Below are 22,356 nucleotides of genomic sequence, written 5' to 3'. Positions count from 1 at the left end.
ACACCGCCGGAGATCGTCTATGCCAAGCCTTTTATTTCCAGGTGTCATGTTCTTGGCCCGAGATGACTCGGGAGCTGCCGGAGCTCGCCAACGACGCTGCCCAACCGCTAGCCCCGGCGTCCTTACCATGGTGGCCTTCATGATGCTCGGTGAACACCTCATGGCGTACAAGTCGCGACACACAGATTGCCATGAACAGGGCCACGGTGAACAGGTTCATGGCAAAGGGTACACCGGCGTACAGGTTTTGCATCACGCTCTTGGAGGAGACGAAGTGGTGCAACCGGAGCTCGCTGACGACACAGCCCGAGACTCGCCTTCCCCTTCACGGTGTATAGGTCCTTGGTGGAACCAATATCCGCAACGGCGGATCTAAGACCGGTTCCTCCTTCATAAGGCCCCCGTCCCCGACGAACAGGTCAATGGCGTACAGATCCTTCACCGAACCAAAGATTGCAACGACTCTGTACAAGACCGGTCCCACCTTCGAGAGGCGCACCCACCATGGTGAACAGTTCCTCGGCGTACAGGTCCATGGCATCGCCGGCGCACAGGTCACTCTTTCGCGTAGTACCAGCCCAAGGCGATGCGGCCTCTGCGATACCACTTTCCACGGCCCCGTGAGGTGGCCCCTTTGTCTTGGCGGACCGCCGAATACTCGGCGTCTAGCCGAGACGAGGTGCCAACCACCCCGAGCACGCCCATGTGAGTGCGCATTGGTTTTTTTACACTGACGCCGGACTCCCCAAACCGTTACTCCCGCAAGGAGCAACCCGTTGAACACCCCGATGAAGCAACAGGTCATCAAGAAGTCTGAGCCGACCGCGACCCATGCTACCCCCAACACCAACTACTCCAACACCGCCAAGACCGACGAGGCACGACGGCGAGGGCGGGCGCGGCCACCGCTAAGGCCACGTCACTTGCGGCGCGTGTACCGACGAGGACACGGGATCTGCCGCTGCCCACACACACATCACCATCATCACGCATGGAGGACGAGAAGCGAAGACGACGAAGACGACCACATAGCTTAATCGGAGGTATCTCGCGGAGCAACCCGCGGGAGTAATTAACCGGGAGCCTTTCGAGGCCCCGGGAACCAGGAGACCGCAATCGCCATAGTTAGGCTGGGCGCGCTAGTAGGCCACGGAGCACACTTTTTCTTTACGAGATCTTGTACTTTTGTTTCTCCAATGAGATTAATGAAATACTCGTTTCCCGCATCCTTTTCTTTGTGTACTACTGTACACTGGCACGCCCGCAATTTTTTTTATTTCCCCTGGTGTGTAGAGAGATAATAACACGATAACCATCGTTGTTTGTTATTATTTTTCGTGTCAAACACATGGCAACTCAACTTTTTAGATTTTCCATGATGTGTTGCCATAGAACTAACAAAAGGGTTGTGTTGCCATGTAAATATATGATGTGTTGCCATGTTTTTCTTTGCAACATGGCAATTTGAGTTCTATGAGAGCATGGCAAATGTAGTTTAATATGTTGCCATGTTCATGGTGATTTTTTGTGTGTTGTTTCACATACACGGCAACTTAATACCAAAGAAGATGGCAAGTCTTGGTTAAACGCCATGGCAAGTTTGAACATGCTTTTTGCCATCACAATTTTTGTATAATTTCACATTCATGGCAACTGTTTATACATAAGCATGGCAAATTTGATAAAAAAAAACCCCACAAAAAGTTGAATATGCATTTGCCATGGCATTCAAATATACATTTTTTTCCATGGCAAATTTGACAATTTTTTGTGTTATTTCCGTTACATGGCAAATTAATGACACCAAATATGGCAAATTTTGGTAAAATGCCATGGCAAATTTGAACATTCCCTTGCCATGGCAACTATTCATCATTTTTGTAATATTTCACAATATTGCAAAATTATTTATATTAGCATTCCAAATTCGATAAAAAAAATCCATGGCATATTAGAATATGCATTGCCATGGCAATTCTGATCTTCTTTTCGTGTTGTTTCACATAGACGGCAATTTAATTACACAAAGATGGCAAGTTTTGATAAAAATAGCATGGTTAGTTTTGAACATGCTTTTTCCATGGCAATTTTTTATTATTATTATTTCACAATCATGGCAATTTTCAGCATGCTTTTGCCATGGCAACTATTGATCATTTTTGTATTTTTTTCACATTCATGGTAATTTTTTTTATATTAGCATGGCAAATTTGATTAAATATTCCATGGCAAATTAGAATACGCTTTTGCCATTACATTTTTGATCTTTGTTTTCGTGTTGTTTTATATACACGGCAAATTAATTAAACAAAGATGGCAAGTTTTGATAAAATACCATGGAACATGTTTTTGCCATGGCAATTTTTGATATCTTTTTTTATTATTTCACAATAATGGCAAAGAAATCATATATAAGCATGGCAATTTTGACAAAAAGTCCCACGGCAAATTTGTATATGCATTTGCCGTGGCAATTTTAATCATTTTTGTGTTGTTTGATTGGCACAGAAAAACATAAACAAATTTTTTAATCCATTTTTTCTGCCCCCGTGATACATATGCAAATTGCCATGAACTTTTCCTTTTTACTTAATATAAAAAACATCTTTTTTTTACCATGGCAAATTTTGCTTGTAGGCACGACTGACATTTTTTTGGTTTGAACCATTGGGATTTTTTAGTACTAGTTTGTTTGTCACTCTTATGTATTATGGCTAATTCATCTTTCCGTTTTCATAGGATGGTAAATCTGGGCTTTATTATCACAACAAAACTGTGTTTTTATTTGTTTATCATGCCATGAAAGTCTATGCATTTTTTAGTCTATGTATCATGATATATAGAACATTTTTTCAACAAAGTTGCCATGGCTCATGGCAAATATAGCCTATGCATCATGGAACTTATAGTGTATGGATGATGATCTATATAACATTTTAGTTCATGTCATTTTCCGAAACATGCATCATGGAACTTATAGTGTATGGATGATGATTTGTAGAACATTTTAGTTCATGTCATTTTCTGTAACATATTCTTTCTGCCCTGACAATTTAATATGTTTTGGTAAACCCTGCCATTTTTGTAAAAAAATAATATGATGGCAAGTCGTAAATGTAGTGGCAACTTTTCTGGAAATTCACATAGTTTTTCCCACTTTTAAAGTTGTTGGATGGCATCGTAGGCTTTTTTTGTCACGGAGACAAACCTGGGCTTTTTTTCTTTACTAAGCTTGTAGGGCCCAATATAGAAAAGGCCTGTAGGGCTGATAGGATGGACGTTCGGGTGGTGGCAGCGATGCGGGCGGGGAGAGCGATCGTCCCGAACGATTCGTTCGGTCCAGCTGCCTTCCTGCCACACGTGTGGGCAGTCCAATGTTCGCCCACACAACGTCGTGTGGGCTGCCTGTGGATATGCCACACAGAGTCGTGTGGTCGGGTGGGCGTTATGCCACACGTGTGGCAGTTATCGGCGTCCTATTTTATTGTGGTGCCATAATTTGATGATGAACCTATATTTTCGTAAATTCAGGATATAACATGGTAAATTATCATGTTTGCTTTTTCTGAAGGGCGGTTATCATAGTTATCAGAATCGTCTGCAATGGTCAATTTAGTGATGCCATCAATTTTCTGCAGTAACAACAAAATTTAAGTTAAACCTCCAATTTTGAAATCATCTAACTATATTGAAAATCTAATGGCAGGCTGCATAAGCGACTGGATTTTTTGATTTCCAGCAAGATACGGGCATAGGACTATGTATATAAGTAACCGGCAAGCTGAGTCTGATCGAACTATCGACATCACTGTCAGGTATTGCATGTTCTGCTTACCAATGTACAGTATACATGCATGTATCTCTAACGCATAGCACTATAATTCATGACTTTAATCTTTGTCCCGAAAGATATGTTGCTTGGCATGGGCTGCAATTATAATATAATAATAATAACAAAAATCATATACATGCATGAATCTCTAATTGGTAGGCCCTCGTATTCAGGACAGACAGAGCACGGTGTGGCTGCCGGGACGCCGGCGACAGGAACCTGGGCTTGCAGCGGATGCCAAGACGAGCCATAGAGTTGCAGGAGCGAGCAGCAAAGCGAAGGGAGGCACAGAAGAGCGGGTCTAAGCAGGCGGCGTGGTGGAGCGGTGACGGCTACCCGTGCCAATGGTGGTGGTGCTGCTGCTGGGGCGAGGCAGGGTGGCAAGAAAAACACCCGGCGGCCAAGTGTCACGGCGGCGGGCGGACACGGGGAAAGATATATTTGAAGCAATGAAGTGCAGGTTGACAGAGAACCACAACCATGATTTTCAACCCTTTTTGCACATACCTCAAGCATAGAATCGGCAGACGGATTGTCGGTGAACTGTGGAGCATTGTCGGACGCCAACTTGTTTCCCGTCGAAGTCCGAGGAGGTGTCATTGGACAGTCTTCCAACAAAGTAGGCGGAGACAACATTGGACAGATTTTGTCGGACAGCGTCTTGTTTTCCGGCGAAGTCAGCAGAGGCGACAATGGGCACACTACCGGCGAAGGTAGACAGATTATGAAGGATAACGTCTTACTTACCGGCAAGGTCGGCGGAGGTGGCTTGCGATTGTGATGCAATTTAAGTGGATTGCTGATCGAGCCTTTCATGTTATAGCAATCAATTTTGTGTGAAATCCTGGTCGGGATACTCATGGCTCCGTATTGTAAGTGGAGTCGGACACCGGTGACTCCGTATTGGAGTTATTCTTGTACGCACACGAGTAAGGAAAATAATATGGTAATGCGTGTACTGGTTGGCTGGAGATATATATGGGCCGATGTAACCAGTGTCAGCCCAATAGTCCAAATGAATGTGAAAGGACGGTCGATCCAGCTGTACGTGAGTAAAATAGAGGACGGCCGGACGCGGACCGCCGTACGTGACTAAAACTAATGAAAAAACATCTAACGCGGGACGAAACTAAGAATATCACCTCCCTTTAATAGTAGGTATAGGTATAGATATAGATTTAGCACGAACCCTCTCGCTCCCCCACGTGCGACCTTGGGCCGACCCAGATGCGGGGCGGCGCTCCCTTGTTTTTTTTTTTTGTTTTTTTTTTGTTTTTGTTTTTTGCTTCTTTAAAAAAGTTTGGTATTTCGAAAAATTGTTCACTAATGCAAAAACATGTTCAAGAATTCATAAAAATGTTCATAAATTCTAAAAAATAAACATTTTTGAATTTTGTGACAATTTTTTGTATTTTAACGAACAAGTTTGAATTTCCAATGAACTTTTTTGCATTTTGATGTACAAAATTTAAATTATATGAATATTTTTTTAAATCATGAATTTTTTTAATATGATGAACGTTTTTTGAATTGGATGAACAAATTTTGAATTTCAGAAATGTTAACCAATTTTTAAAAATGTTCCCAAATTTCAAAAAATCTTCATGAATTTGGAAACAAAAAAAGGAAAAGGAAAATGAAAATGAAAAAAGAAAAGGAGGAAAAAACAAGAAAAAATAAAAACCAGTTTGGGAATTTCTGAACATTCCCAAAACCCGAAACGGCTTTCTCGTGTCCGTAGCAGTACCTGATGGCGGCATTCCCCGTCCAAGGTGAGTCGTGTGTATCCCTAATTCTGACGCTAAATGATACTCCCTATTTTCCAAAATAAGTAGCCGATTTAGTACAACTTTGTACTAATAACTTTATACTAAATCAATGAAGCTTATTTTGGAATGGAGGGAGTGTCGATTTCATCGGGGCAATAGGCACAATATATGAATGGTTTTGGGGATTTTAGCTAGATAATTTGAGATCTTTTCGCTGTGACCAAGAATTTATATACGGGTGCTTGTTATCTTGAACCTTTATGTTTTACCTTGAAAAAATTACCCCAAAAAAATATAACAACAAAAAATTACCCAGAATATATATTTTTCTTTTTTTCCACAAGGATCTAAACGAAACCAACGGCTTGAGAGCGCATGGCCACTACCGAATGTATCTACCACAACCACAAAAGAAATTCCACTAAATATGCCATCAAACACCGCACCGGAAACAAAAATTGATGTTACTAAAAAAAATGAACCAAAAATTGATATGCCAAATCGGTCTAGGGCAGCAACACGAACGTAGCCCGCAATCTACTGTGATCGGTTGCGCTCGCAGCCTCAGAAGTGTAAATATTATTCTCCATGGCCTTCTTCTGTGGTGACGGAAAATCTGTACAATATTTTTTTTGGAACAGCGATGCATGTTTGCTGTGCACAGGGATGTAAACCAAACCGATGCTTCAGAGGTTTGGGCACAGGCGTTGCCGAGTGTATTTCAAAAGAAATTCCACCGAAAAAGCAGTCAAACACGGCACATCGACAATACCTGATTTGCTGAATCGGTCTATGAAAGCAACACAAACGATTTACAGTCTGCAATCGACAGTGATCGTTTGCACTCGCAGCCTTAGAAATGTAAATACAATCTCCATCACCTTCTTCTGTGGTGATGGAAAATCTGTACAATACTGTTTCTAAACACGAACTGGCATGCTGTACCATTGTACTACACACCATTGAGGAAGCATCAAACCGGTAAGTAGCGAAATGACTCCAGCTAAACAGCAGCACCTCCACGCCCTCCTACTCCTGCTACTGCGTGGCTCCTTCAGCACGAGCAGCAGCTTCGCCGGTCACCGTTTTCCCCGCTTGCTTCTGCTGCGCCTCCAGAGTCCAGACCTGCTTTGCCGCAGGCGACCAGCGAGTTCACGTGCGGCCTCTGCTTCTCTGGAGTAAATTGAAACACACAGTACCTTACGAAAACAATTATCTTGCAGAGCATGTTCCCTCGGAGTTTCTTTGAAGACTAAATTGAAACAAAAACCATTAATAATCGTCTTCCTTCAGTCCCCAAATCAACCACAATTAGTATCTGCAGCTGATGGTCGCTGTCTCAACTCATATCCCCTAAAACTCAACTTATATACCCCTGAAACTCAGGCAGTCAGACTCTCTTTCTAGTCATCTAATCCATCTCTTGAGGAGAGATTCCTAATCCTGCTGTAGATTCTTGCCATTGGAGACATGCTGCGACACTACAGTACAGTGACAACAGTAACTACAGTAGCTTGCAACGGGCCTACATGCAAGTAGAGACCTTGACTCATGAAAGGTAACAAGCCGTTCCGTAACCTTTGAATCAGTCAGCAACCAGTCGTGTGCACATCAAAGGCACTGCCGTATTGCACAGGAAATAACACTGGCCACATGTACAGAAAATAACACTAACACCAGTTAAACTTGTACTGCTACGAACGAGCAAAATGCACTGTTGAAATGTCTACTTGTATGGTTCTACCCTGTATTATATATTGCCTGTGAGAACTAGCTTGAAGTTGTAAAGCCTGACAAGCAAGCAGTAGAAAGATGAGCTCCAGGCACCCACAGCTTCACCTCATCCTGCTACTACTAGCATACTACTGCTCCACCCACACCACTGCGAATGCGTCGCCGGATCTGCCGCGCACCGCTTCGCCATCGACGCCGAAGACCTCGTCGCCGTTACCCGATCTATTCCATTCAGATCTGATCAAAGACACCGGCGAGGCTGTTGCGCTGGCGACGGAGGGATGGCGCTGGGCCGTTAGGTTCCGTGAGGGCCAGGGGAATTGGATCAGCGGCCGGTTGCACCATTCTCCAGCATCTCGTTGGACGGCGTTGCTGGATCTGGACAATGACGTCCGCGCCGGCGACTACATTGACATTGACGGCCAGATGAAGGTAGGAACCCTTTTGCGTATTGATATTTTCGATGTGGTTGTCGATCTTCGTATGCAGATGGTTTCAGAAGAGGTTCATTCGATCGAGATACTTGACACATCCTCGGAGTCTAGCGGAGGGAAGCTAGATCGGCGGGTTGGAGGCCGCTTCTGGGTGCTCGCGGACGAGGATGATGATGAGGAGGGCGCCGATGGGAAGTGCGCCCGCGAATCACCGGAGCCCTCGCCGACTTTTGACGCCGTTGGTCCTAGTACCCGGGTGGCGTGTCAAGGGCCGACTCCTGACGATAAAGGAAGTTCAGATCACCTGTCAGTTCGCCGAAGTACGGCGGCGACGTCGATCAAGCCTTGGAGGGGCCCCCTGCCTAAGGTATGCCTCCCGACCCTAACTCTTTTTTATTTGATTCACCCCGAGTCCTGGATTAGGGTTAAGAGAAGGAAGAGCAAGTGTCGGAATGTGGCCGGACCGACGTCGGTGGCGGCAGCGGCGACCACGCCGGCGATCCCGGGGATCGGGATCAGGGCGGCTCGGGAGGCACGTTTGAATTCTTTACTGGGCCGAGATGGGCCAATTTCGCCAGAACAAACGCCGCAGCTTGTTGGGCCGGAGATAGTTGGGTATGAGGCCCAGACTATTCCGGTACCCTCGGTCCTTGCGTGCACAGGCATATGCAACGATCACATGGATCGATCGACGTCGTTATCGCGACTTCCGCCTAGGGTTCGCAGGAGCAGGAGGCCGGGGTTTTGAGTCCGTGGCTCTGGACGTGCGCGCCGGATTGCTCCGCTCTCTGCGATGGCTGGTCGTGGGGCGGGGGTTCCTACGGGGAAGAACCCTCCTCGGGCAGTGGCTGCCACCGGGCGCGGCGGGTCTGCTGCGCCGCCTCCTGCAGCTTCTGGGCGGGGCGCCGTTGGTTCTTCGGTGGGAGCCGGAGCGCCGCAGGGCACGCTGGGCTGCAGTGGTGGCCACCATAGCGTCCGGCCTTCGGTGCCGGCGGTGGGTCGTGGCGGCCCGCCTGCTCCTAGGCCGCCGGCGTCAGCAGCAACTCCGGATGGGGCCTTGTTGGCGCCTGCTACAGCAGGGCGGGGCCGGGCGCACGGTCCGAGGCCGCCTCCGCCTAGAAGCGGCCTGGTCCGGTGCATGCACAGGCACCGCCGCCTCAGTCTGGAGCTGGAGGAGCGGGAGTGCCCCGTGGACCAGCCAACGGTGGAGCTAACGGACCGCCGCGGGGTCAATGGGGTGATGACGGACATGATGTTTATGGTGAAGGTATACACCGAGGTTCATCGTCCACAGGTGGTGGACGTGAACATGCTTGGCAAAGCGATGGCACAGCGGACAGACCTTTTTATGGCCCCCCCGGGGTGGCTTTGTTGAAGGGGCATCAGGCCCTAACCACCGGCAGCATGCTGGCTACCGTGGTCATCATGGTCGAGGTGGCCGAGGTGGCCGGTACCGGCAACGTCATCCTCCTCCGTCGGCCGTCGTTGAGCTGACGGACACCACTGAGACGCCCAATCCTGCTCAGACGGCGGATTTATTAGATCACGCTATGGAGGTGGTCACAGAGCTGGCAACGGTTGTTGCCACAGCGTCGGGGTCGGTTGATAATACAGACAAAGCAGAGTCAGATAAAGCATCCAAATGGGCATGCAAGAAGGAGAAGATGCTTTGCTATCGTTTGGTGAGAAGGGCCACTTTATTGCGGATTGCGTAACTGAGCTTTGTGATACTTGCAGCAAGCCGGCACATGGTACGGGGGAGTGTCCTATCTTGCGTGATCGGATGCCCACTATTTCTATTTATGGTGTGTATTGTGCTGAGCTGATGTTCTTTGAGTCCCCTAGTGCGCGAGAGATCCCAGAGGAGACTCTGTGCATGACTACTGGAATTGTGAAAGTGACCAAATATGATGTATCCGAGTCTCAGATTGTGCAGAGGCTTATGGAGTTAGTTCCAGGTGACTACCAGTGGGAGCTTGTCAGTATTGAGGGCAATATGTATAAGGTTGACTTCCCATCTGTTCAGGATTTGCAGAGACTTTTGAGTTTCGGGTTGTGCCGTGTGCCTGGCACAGAGTGTATTCTAGAGTTCCACGAGTGGAAGAAGGTTGAGCCAAAGGGCAAGCCTCTTACTCGGGTGTGGTTACGTTTCTTTGGAGCTCCCTCGAAGCCGATGCAGGACGCTGAGGTGGTTGCTAGCTTGGGTATTTTGGTAGGGAAGACTGAGCGAGTGGATATGGCCTTTACCCGAGCTCATGGGGTGGCTCGTTTGTTGGTGAGTGTTCGGGATATAGAGTTTGTGCCTGATGTGGTTATGTGGACATATCGGGGCGAAATGTTCCCACTTGAGATTGAGTTTGAGGATGCCGAGCTTTTCGCTGATGCCATTAATGGGACTGATATAGACATGCACGAGGGAGACGATGGGTCTGCGGCCAAGGAGGCGCCGGGGGCTGAGGTTGGACGTGAGATGTCCAACGGTTCGAGGCCAGCTCAGACAACCGTGCACGAGACAGCATCCTCCCCCTCAGTGCTGATGAACACGCTGAGATTTGGGTCGTTTGAGCCAGCTTCTGCACCTCCCAGACTTTGGAGTGACCGGGTGGAGGACGATGATGAGCTGGAGTATACGCTTCCTCCGCTGGTTTCTGCCGATGCTCAGGAGCCGGTGCTCGCGGTCACGGGGGTGGCTTGCTCTCTAGGAGACTCGGCCGTGGCCTCTCCGACGGCGATGGTTGCACCTCGGGGAGGGGGCTATGGTCAGGTCACTACGGCTCCCTCCTCCCCTCAGGTCGCCTTGGTGGCCGCACAGGCCGGGGCGCCCAGCCAGAGGGTCGGGATGGGTGGGGAGTTCGGGCAAGAGGCCCACATACTTCTCTCCCCCGACGCGCTTGAGCCCATCCTGACCGAGGCCTCTCCGGCGGTGGTGGTTGAGCCTCGGGGAGGGGGCTATGGTCAGGTGGCGGCGGCTCCTTCTTCTCCTCAGGCCGCCTTGGTGGCTGCACAGACTGGGGCGCCTATGACGCCCCCAGCCAGAGGGTCGGGACGGGTGGGGAGTTCGGGCAGGAGGCCCACAAACTCCTCTCCCCCGGCGCGCTTGAGCACCATGGCGTCGCTTCCGGGCAGATATCGGCGGGGCCTACGGTCAGGGCAGGAGGCCTTGATGTCCGTAGGCCCTCTCGGGAGGACGTGATCGCATTCGGAGGGATTTCAGATCCAGTATCTGAGGGCCGGCGGATGAGTCGCCGGCTCCAGGATTTTCCGGAGGTTGACGACATGCAGCAGAGGTGCGCTATGCGGGCGGCCAAGCTTCTTGACATTGGAGTCACTACTGGTATGTCTGTTAACGTATCTAATTCAATTTTACATTATTCAGATGAGGAGATTATTCATAATGCAAACCAACTAGGAGTTTCACTGGGGAGTAATGATAGTGAAATATCCAATTCGGTCAATGATCTCCTAGATTTGGAGGCGGAACGTGCATTAGAGACTATTCGAAACCTAGCTGCGGTAAAACCCATGAACGATGCAGAGATTGATGCGTTAGGGGTTAGAGTGCTTGATAATCTTTGTGCGGATCTTGCACCATCCAATCCTGAATCCGAGGAAGAGGATGCAACTCTAGAGGAGGATATAGCTAGCCCCACTGTGCCCGGTTATGAGGACCGGATGGAGGATCCAAGTAGACCCAAACGCACGTGGAAGCGGAAGATTTATCCCACTTCTGCGGTTCGTCGGAGTGCTAGGATTCGGACTACCAAAAAATTTCATGATGAAAGATGAAAGGAATCTTTTGGAATAGCAGAGGTCTCAAAGACTTGGCTAAAAGAAGGTTTCTTGCTGAGGCATCTTTAGAGCATCGTTTAGATTTTATTGCTCTCTTGGAAACTGGTCGTGAGAACTTTGCGCCCCGGTTTCTTGCCTCTCTTATGGGCGGTGTTGATTTTGATTGGCATTGCCTTCCTTCGCGAGGAAGATCGGGTGGGATCTTGCTTGGTGTGAGATGCGACTCGCTAGAAGTCCGCAGTGTAGTGATGGGTGACTTTGCGGTCAAGTTTTGAGTTAGGTCTAAAACTGATGGTTTCAACTGGGCTTTGATGGCGGTATATGGTGCTGCACAGCCTGAGCTAAAACCGGAGTTTTTGGCGGACCTTGTTCGAATCTGTGGGTCTGAGCAGCTTCCAATGTTGGTTGGGGGTGACTTCAGTATCATTAGGAGGAGAGGGGAGAAGAACAACGATAATTTTGATGGCAGGTGGTCGTTTATGTTCAATACCATTATTGAAAGTTTGGATCTGAGGGAGATAGAAATTTCTGGTAGAAAGTTTACCTGGGCTAATGCTATGCCAAACCTGACGTATGAAAAACTTGATCGAGTTCTCGCGAGCGTTGAGTGGGAACAAAAGTACCCTCTCGTAACGGTACAAGCCCTCTCGCGTGGAATATCCGATCACACTCCTTTGTTTCTGGACTCGGGAGAGCCGAACCACATGGGGAACAAAAAAACCTTTTCTTTCGAGATGGCCTGGTTTGAACGCGAAGGTTTCTTGGACCTGATTGCCAGGGAGTGGGTTAAGGGTGCAGGATGTAGGACTTCGGTCGAGCGTTGGCAGAATAAGATTAGCCATTTGAGAAGTTTCTTGAGGGGGTGGGCTAAACACCTTAGTGGGGTGTATAAAATTGAAAAGGACAAGCTCCTTTCTCTTATTTAGGCCCTTGACATACAGGCTGAATCCACGATGTTGCAGCCAGCCGAGCTTCAGGTTAAAACCGAGGCGGAGAAGACGCTGAAAGAACTTCTCCGCGAAGAAGAATTGAAGTGGGCATTAAGGGCTAAGGTCCGCAAAGTTGTCCAGGGGGACGCGAATACCCAATTCTTTCACTTAATTGCTAATGGCAAACATAGAAAGAAGAGAATCTTTCAGCTTGAGCAAGACGAAGGCACCATTTTAGGACAGGACAACCTAAAAACCTATATAACCGAATATTACAAGCAGTTATTTGGACCTCCCGAGGATAGCTATGTGTCCCTCGATGAGTCCAGGATTGAGGATGTACCTCAATTAACGGCTGTCGATAATGATATTTTGGTTGCCCCGTTCTCAGAGAAGAAGGTGTTTGATGCTATTGCACAGATGAAAAACAATAAGGCTCCCGGACCGGATGGTTTCCCGGCTGAGTTTTACAAAAAGTGCTGGCACATTATTAAGGGGGATTTGTTACCTATGTTCCATGATCTGTTCTCTGGACAGCTTCATTTATTTCACTTGAACTTTGGAAGTATCACATTGCTTCCTAAGAAAACAGATGCTGTGAGAATAGAGCAGTTCAGGCCGATCTGCCTTCTTAATGTTAGTTTCAAAATCTTCACCAAGGTCGGGACTAATAGGCTTACACAGATTGCGCATTCTGTGGTGCAACAGTCCCAAAGTGCTTTCATGCCAGATAGAAACATCCTTGAAGGGGTGGTTGTCCTTCATGAAACGCTTCATGAAATCCATTCTAAAAAACTTGATGGAGTAATTTTTAAGGTGGATTTCGAGAAAGCGTACGATAAAGTCAAATGGTCATTCCTTCAACGGGCATTGCGTATGAAAGGTTTCGATGAAGCCTGGCGCCGGCAGGTTAAATCGTTTACGCAAAAAGGTAGTGTTGGAATTAAGGTGAATGACGATATTGGTCATTATTTCCAGACACATAAAGGCTTAAGACAAGGAGATCCGATGTCCCCTATCCTGTTTAACATCGTGGTGGATATGTTAGCACTTATGATAGGAAGGGCTAAGGAGAATGGTCAAGTAGGTGGCTTAGTACCTCATCTTGTTGATGGAGGTGTATCCATTCTTCAGTACGCTGATGATACAATCATCTTTATGGAGCATGATTTGGCCAAGGCAAGAAATATGAAGCTGGTGTTATGCCTTTTCGAACAATTGACCGGGCTTAAGATTAACTTTCACAAGAGTGAGTTGTTCTGCTTTGGTAGAGCCAAGGAAGAACAAGAAGCTTATAGGCAATTGTTTGGGTGTGATTTGGGGGCGTTACCTTTTTCTTACCTAGGTATACCAATCCACCACCGTAAGCTGACAAATCGAGAATGGAAGTGCATCGAAGATAGATTTGAAAAGAAACTGAGTTGCTGGAAGGGCAAGTTCATGTCATACGGAGGCCGACTAATTTTGATTAATTCGGTGCTCACGAGTATGCGTATGTTTCTTCTATCGTTCTTTGAAGTCTCAGTTGGGGTTAGGAAAAGACTGGACTTTTATCGATCGCGTTTCTTCTGGCAGGGTGATGAACTAAAAAGAAAGTACCGGCTAGCTAAATGGGATATCATCTGTAGACCGAAAGACCAAGGGGGGTTGGTATTAAAAATCTCGAAGTTAAGAACAGATGCCTTCTTAGTAAGTGGCTGTGGAAGCTATCCCATGAGACTGATGCCACGTGGGCACAAATACTGCGTAGCAAGTACCTTCAGACCAAAACTTTGTCACAAGTGACGGTTAGGCCCACTGACTCGCCTTTCTGGAAAGGACTCATGAAAGTCAAACAATCACTGTTTAATAGGGCAAAGTTTATTATTGGCAACGGTGCTAGTACACGGTTCTGGGAGGATACTTGGCTCGGAGAGACACCCTTGGCCATTCAATACCCGTCTTTATATCGTATTGTTCAACGTCGTGAGGTGTTCGTTGCAACGATATTTCAATCTATCCCCCTTAATATTCAGTTTAGACGGTCGCTAGCGGGCAATCGTTGGGAAGAATGGCTCCGTCTAGTTAGGAGGCTGATGGAGGTTCAGCTTTCCCAGCAACCAGATGAATTACGCTGGAAGCTAACTAGGTCTGGAGTATTCACAGTTAAATCAATGTATATTGATGTTATCAACTCGAGCTTCATTCCTACCTCCAAGCATGTTTGGGCTGTCAAAGTTCCTTTGAAAATAAAAGTGTTCATGTGGTTTGTCCACAAACAAGTCATTTTAACTAAGGACAACCTGACAAAGCGTAATTGGACAAGATCTACTAGGTGTAGTTTCTGTGATCGGGATGAGACAATTAAACACCTGTTTTTTGATTGCCCGCTGGCCAAAGTTCTTTGGCGTACCGTCCACATTGGTTTCAATATTACTCCATTGAATTCTGTTAACATGTTATTTGGGACATGGTTTAATGGGATTGAGCCTGTTTTAGCAAAACATATTCGTGTGGGAGTATGCGCTTTGCTCTGGACTATCTGGAATTACAGAAATGATTTGGTTTTTAATAGAATATCACGATTTCATTTTGTGCAGGTTATCTTCCGAGCCACGGCATTAATCCGTTTGTGGTCGCTACTCACTCCGATGGAGGCCAGGGAGCATTTGGTTACTGGGTCTATCCGCTGGGAGATGGTAGCTCGGAATATCTTCAACCGGTTTAGATGGCGGTCATGTAATAGGATATGCAATTAGTTTACCTATCTTGCTTTAGCCGGCCGGTTGTGGCGTCCCTGTTTCGGCTAGTTTGTTTTTCTAGCCTATTTGGCTCTGAGTGAGCTTTTGTTTCCGTTGGAGACTTTGAGACCTTGTTACAACCTTTTATTTATAATAAGATGGCCGTATGCATCGTTCTGATGCAGAGGCCGGGGTGCCCCCTTTTCGAAAAGAAAAATGAAACCACAACCCAGTGCCTTCCTGACCATGCTTCGTCTCTACTCCAGCTGAAGCATTCCTTCCACAACCCCAGCCTATCATCGTGGCAGCATGGCACAGACTGTTGCCAATGGGAGGGTGTTGGCTGCGACAGGGCCTCCGGACAGGTGATCACTTTGGACCTCAGTGATCGTAACCTGCGGAGCACCAGTGGTCTCAGCCCAGCGCTATTCAACCTCACCTCTCTCACAAACCTCACCCTCTCTGGTAACTACTTTGGCATGACCAACCTTCCTGGTTTTGGGTTTGAGCTGCTGACCAAGCTCCTCAGTCTCAATTTATCTAATACGGGGTTTTTTGGTCAGATACCCATTGGAATTGCACACCTCGAGAATTTGCTTATGCTTGATCTTTCTAGTAATGACCTGTATCTCCGAGAGCCAAGTCTTCAAACCCTCATAGCAAACATGAGCAATTTGAGATCGCTCAATCTTGATACTGTACAAATCTTAAGCGGTGCATCAACTTGGTCCGTTGCATTAGCAGACTCTGTTCCTCTACTACAGGATCTTAGTTTGTTTCATTGTTCACTAAGTGGTCCTATTCACCATTCATTCTCCCGACTCCGTTTTCTAGCAACGATCGACCTCGCAGCTAATGGAATTTCTGGACAGGTTCCTAGCTTCTTTGCAGAATTCTCTTGCTCTCTTTGATAATAATTTTGAAGGACAATTTCCCACGAAGATCTTCCAGCTAGGAAATCTCACATATCTTGAAGTGTCCTACAACCCCAGTCTTTCCGTGCAACTACCAGATTTTCCACCGGGAAATATTTTGGAATATTTAGACCTGAGGGCGACAAACCTTTCGATTGCCATACCAGACTCCCTTTTCCATCTCAACTCGTTGAAAGCCTTATGCCTTAGCACAACAGGATTTCCCAAGCATCTCATTACTGCCATAGCTAACCTTACGTCCCTAGAGACATTGTGGCTCTTTGGGTCAGGAATAGAGAAGCCAACGCTCTCTTGGATTGGAAGATTTAAGAATCTGACAGACTTGTTGCTGATAGACTATGATTTCTATGGGCCGATTCCATGGTGGATCAGAAATTGCACGAACTTAATGTTCTTAGAGCTCTCTAATTGAAATTTGTCTGGGGCAATACCCTCATGGATCGGGAACTTTACCAAGCTTTCAGGTTTGGTTTTATCCTACAATCGACTGGGCGGTAAGGCAGTGCCCTCCTGGATTGGGAACTTGACCAAGCTTTCAGTTTTCGATTTATCAAATAACCAGCTGACCGGTACGGCAGCCCCCTTCCCTTCCCATATCACATCATTATTTACGTTATTGTTTATTGTTCTTTGACTACTGTTCTCTATCTGCATGCAGGCAAAATCCCAAACGTTTTGTTCAATCTTCCAAGCTCAACAATAATATGTTATCAGTGATAGATATTGAGGATGGCTATCCATTTCCTCATCTCCTCACATCACTAGGATTAGCGCATTGTAACAACCGAATAGATGGAGTCATATCAAGTTGGATATGGGTGAATTCGAACTTGAAACATATATAGTATGTCCAGGCTGAACCTCTCAAACAATATGTTCACTAGCCTTGAAAACTCTCCATCTGTTGTTCATATGCACAATTTAGAGATTCTCGATCTTAGTTTCAACAAACTGCATGGCAGTGTACCTATGCCACTCAAAGGTACACTATTACATTATTAATAGGCCAAGAGTGAACAAAACCGCTCAAAAAATAATAGCTTGAGCGGTAAGACAGCCTCCCCTCCTCCCTTCTCATATCACGTCATTACGTTATTTTTTAGGGGTATTTAATGTCCTATGTTTGTTGCTGTCTATTTATATGCAGGCAAAATCCCGAAGGTTCTGTTCACTCTTCCATCATTGCAAGGACTAATACTATCATCGAATGAACTTTGCGGAGCTCTAGACGACATTCCAGACCACTTATCTACCTTCCTGCAGAACATCGACCTAAGCAATAACAACCTTGAAGGTCATATACCCAAATCTTTGTTCGATCTTACGAGGCTTCAATATCTATCCCTTGACTCGAATCAGTTTGAAGGCACCGTAGATCTTAGCCTGCTTTGGACGACGAAGGCATTGGATACATTAAGGATCTCCAACAATATGTTATCAGTGATAGATGTTGAGGGTGGCTATCCATTTACTTTTATCCCTCGCATCAGAGAACTAGGATTAGCGCACTGCAACCTTACAAAAATTCCTATTGCATTGAGGTACGCAAATGAATTGTATTCCTTGGACCTCTCAAACAACCGAATAGATGGAGTCATACCAAGTTGGATATGGGTGAAGTGGAAGGATATATTCTGGTTAGACCTCTCAAACAATATGTTCACTAGCCTTGAAAACTCCCCTTCTATTGTTCATATGCCCAATTTATATAATCTAAATCTTAGTTCCAACAAACTGCATGGCACTATACCTATACCACTCACGGCTAAATCCCAGGCATTTTTAGATTACTCAAAAAATAGTTTCTCTTCTATTATACCTAACTTCGGTAGGTGCCTTCCCAACAATACCCTATACCTTGATTTGTCCAGGAATAAATTAAGTGGTCACATACCAAGGTCTCTTTGTACCCAACAATATCTCGAGATACTGGACTTATCATACAACAATTTCAGCGGTGTGGTACCATCCTGTCTAATGCAAGGTAGCATGATCTGGTTGACTACGTTGAAGTTAAGGGAGAATCATTTCCATGGGATGCTGCCTGAAAATATTGGAGAAGGATGTGCGCTTCAGACAATAGATTTGAACAACAACCGAATTGAAGGGAAAATACCCAGATCGCTATCAAATTGCCAACGGCTAGAGCTCCTTGATGTTGGTAACAATCAAATTGTCGGTTCGTTTCCATCTTGGTTGGGGGTTCTTCCACAACTTCGAGTTCTTGTCTTAAGATCCAACCAACTCAACGGAACCATAAGGGATATTAAAGGTGACCATATAGTCAGAAACTACTTTGCAAGTTTGCAAATACTTGATTTAGCCTCCAACAACTTCTATGGAAACCTACCAAAAGGATGGTTTAATGAGCTGAAAGCAATGATGGAAAATGTCAGTGATGAGGGACAAGTTCTAGGGCATGAGACAAATTCAAGGGAAGGATTTTATCGAGATACCGTTACCATCACATTCAAAGGGTTTGGTCTTAGTTTCACCAAAATCCTAAGCACTTTCAAAGTAATAGATTTCTCAAATAACTCATTTGATGGTCGTGTTCCAGAGTCAATTGGGAGGCTTGTTTCCCTGCGCGGACTTAACGCATCATACAACAACTTCACGGGACAAATTCCATATCAGTACAGCAACTTGTCTCAGCTGGAATCGATGGATCTCTCTTGGAACCAGATAACAGGGGAAATACCACAGGAGTTAACCTCACTTACTTCTCTTGAATGGTTGAATCTTTCATACAACAACTTGTATGGAAGAATACCGCAAGGCAACCAGTTCTCAACATTTTCCGACAGTTCATTTGAAGGGAATGCAGGCCTCTGTGGAGTTCAGCTCTCCAAGCACTGTGACAATCACAGTTCAATTGCTCCAAGTGAAGTGGCTCCAGAATCTGACAGCTTGTGGCAGGACAAACTCGGTGTTATCCTTTTGTTCGCGTTTGTTGGCTTTGGATTTGGAGTCGGCTTTGCATTGTCATTCTTGTTGCGACTATATTGTGGCATGAAAGGATGGGTCTGCAAGCAATCATGAATCCATATGTAATACTATTCGCATACTATGTAGTATGTACTGTATTAATTTTTCTTCCTGAAAAATGATATGCTGTGTGCATATGGGTTTTGCTTTCTTTAGGATGCACAATATGGGTTTTACTTTTTATATGAGCAAACTTAAATAAACCACTTTTCTATGGAAGAAATTACTTATCTGCCTCCTTCGGTTGCATTGGATTCCTTGCATTGATCGAGCTTATGTTACATATACAATGACACACAATATGCAGCGTTTTATCTATTTTCTCTGTGCGCAAGGATGTAAACCAAATCAGTGCTTGAGAGATTGGGCATAGCCACTGCCGAGTGTATCTACCACCACCACAAAAGAAATTCTAGGATAGTCAAACACGGCACGGCGACCAACCCTTGATATGCTGAATCGTTCTAGGACAGCAACACAATCTCCATCACCTTCTTCTGTGGTGAAACAATATCTGACTAGTCCCTTCAAGGAACATCTGACTACAGTTATTAAACAGAAACTGGCTCCAACTAAACAGCAACCTCCACACAACACCATTGAGGAAGCATCAAGCCAGCAAGTAGCAAAATGGCTCCAACTAAACAGCAACACCTCCACCTCCTCCTACTCCTGCTACTGCGTGGCCTCCAGACCAGCTGTGCCGCGCGGGACGGCCTCCGTCGTCATTTGCTCGTCTGCAGAACATAGTGTTCAGGGAACAGTTCTTCCAAGACTTGCAGTTTAATTAGGCATTATTTTTCGCAACAGCATGGTACGTATCAACCATGCACCTGGTCTGTCACCCTTATTTCTACAGAGCATAACATCGACTCAAAGCACAACTGCACAGGCAAATTAAAGCCGTTCATCCCCAGGTTCACAAAGACACCTCGCTATCCAAGCATTAGTATACAGGGCTAAATAATATGCTCAGAGTTAATAGCTTCTTAGGTAGTACAACTGAGGCTCTGCCTCTCTGCACCAAATATCTTACAAAGCAACGTAACGTCCAATTTTTAAGAACATGTCCCCAAGGTATTTCTGTCAAGTTAAAACAGAACACTTAATTTTCTTCTTCCTTTAGTGTCCAGATTAGCTATGATTAATAAGCGTAGCCTTTCCTAATCTCGGCTCAGCTTATATCACCTGTAACTCAAGACTCTTACCTTACAGAGCAAAGGGTAACCTTTTCTCTTCAAGTAGGTTCCCAAGGTATTTCTTTCAAAGTAAAATAGGAGCATCAGTATTCTTCTCCATTTAGTCTTCAAATCAGCTATAATTAATATGTGTAACCTTTCCTAATGTTGTCTCAACTTTTATATCCCCTAAAACTCAGACTATATTTCAAGTAATATAATCAACTCCAGCTTTGGAGGAGAGCTTCTAATCAAGTTAATAATGTAGCTCTCCAGCTGTAGATTCTTGCCACTGGGAGACACGTTACGACACTATTGTACAGTGATACATTAACTACAGTAGCTTGCAACGGGCCTACATGCAAGTGGACCTTGACTCATGAAAGGTAACAAACCGTTACGTAACCTTTCAATTAGTCAGCAACCAGTCGTGTGCACATCAAAGACACTGCCGTATTGCACAGGAAATGACACTGGCCACATGATGACTCTACACATGCTTTCATCTTGGACTACTAACAGTTAAACTTGTACTGCTAGGAACGAGCAAAATGCGCTGCTGAAATTTCTACTTGTATAGTTCTACCCTGTATTATATATTGCTCCGAGCACTAGCTTGAAGTTGTAAAGCCTGTATTTATACACGGGTGCTTGTTATCTTAACCTTTTATGTTTTCCTTGAAAGAACTACCCAAAAAAATTAGAACAACAATGTTCGTGGACCTGAGTCTGCAGTGCACAAGGATGTAAGCCAACCACAACCACAAAAGAAATTCCACTTCTAAAAAAAATCCACTGAGGCAGTAAAACACCACACAGCAACCAACACTTGATATGCTGAATCGGTCTAGGACAGCAACACGAACGTCACCATAGTCCGCAATCTACGGTGATCTGTTGCGCTTGCAGCCTTAGAAGTGTATATACATTCTCCATCACCTTCTTCTGTGGTGATGGAAAATCTGTACAACACCTTTTTCAAGAAAATCTGTACAATACAGTTAAACATAAACTGCCATACCTTGTGCACCATTGAGGAAGCAGCAAGACAGTAGAAAAATTACTCAACTAAACAGCGACCCCTCCACGTCCTACTAATCCTGCTACTGCTACTGCTAGTATGCTCCTACTCCGTTGATGGTATCTTGCCTCTACGTCCTAGTACTCCTGCTAGTGCCACTTCTACTGGATACTGCAGCCAAGCATAACACCACTGTTTCTTCCTCCCAGATCAGGCTTCCTCCCAGATGTGAATCTGGCATCTTGGCAAGCTGGAAGAGACTGCTGCCAGTGGGAGGGCGTCACCTGTGACATGGCTAAAATAGATGCCTCAATATTTTTTCCTTCAGTTTCCAAATCAGCTATAATTAATATTTAATATGTGTACCCTTTCCTAATGTTGGCTGGCTCAACTTATATCCCCTAAAACTCAGACTCCATATCCAGTAACCTATTCAACTCCAGCTCTTATCTTACAGAGTCAAGAGTAACCTGCAATTTTTCAGAACATGTACGTTCCCAAGGCATTTCTCTGAAGTAAAACAGAAACATCAGTAACCTTTTCTAATGTTTTCAGGTAATATAATCAACTCCAGCTCTCGAGGAGAGCTTCCTTATCAAATAAGCAATATGTAGCTCTCCTGTTGTAAATTCTTGCCACAGGAGACACGCTATAGCACCTGCAGTACACTGACTACATTAAGTACCGTAGCTTGCAACGGGCCTACAGGGAACTCGACCTTGTCTCATGACAGGTAGCAAGTCGTTCTTTGGACTTTGAATTAGTCAGCAACCAGTCTCCAGTCATGTGCACATCAAAGACGCTGCGGTGTGGCACAGGAAATAGCATTGGCCACATAATGACACTGCACAACATAAACGAGCGAAATGTACTATTGGGATTTCTACATCTACCCTGTACTATTATATATTGCCCCCAAGCACCAGCTTGAAGTTATAATCAGATAAGCAGTAGAAAGATGAGCTCCAGGTGCCCACGGCTTCACTACACCCTGCTACTCCTCGCATACTACTGCTCCACCAACATT

The 22,356-nt window shown here is 45.7% G+C and overlaps 1 pseudogene; it reads left to right on the top strand.

Moving 5' to 3' along the window:
* The first annotated feature begins 9,319 nt into the window (after window positions 1-9,319).
* On the top strand, window positions 9,320-19,184 carry LOC125546655 (annotated as a pseudogene).
* The last annotated feature ends 3,172 nt before the right edge of the window (window positions 19,185-22,356 follow it).

The sequence above is a fragment of the Triticum urartu genome, chromosome 3, assembly GCF_003073215.2.
Source record: "Triticum urartu cultivar G1812 chromosome 3, Tu2.1, whole genome shotgun sequence".
Taxonomy (NCBI): Eukaryota; Viridiplantae; Streptophyta; class Magnoliopsida; order Poales; family Poaceae; genus Triticum; species Triticum urartu.
Note: the sequence above shows the minus strand (reverse complement) of the source record. Positions and strands in the feature narration are given on the sequence as shown.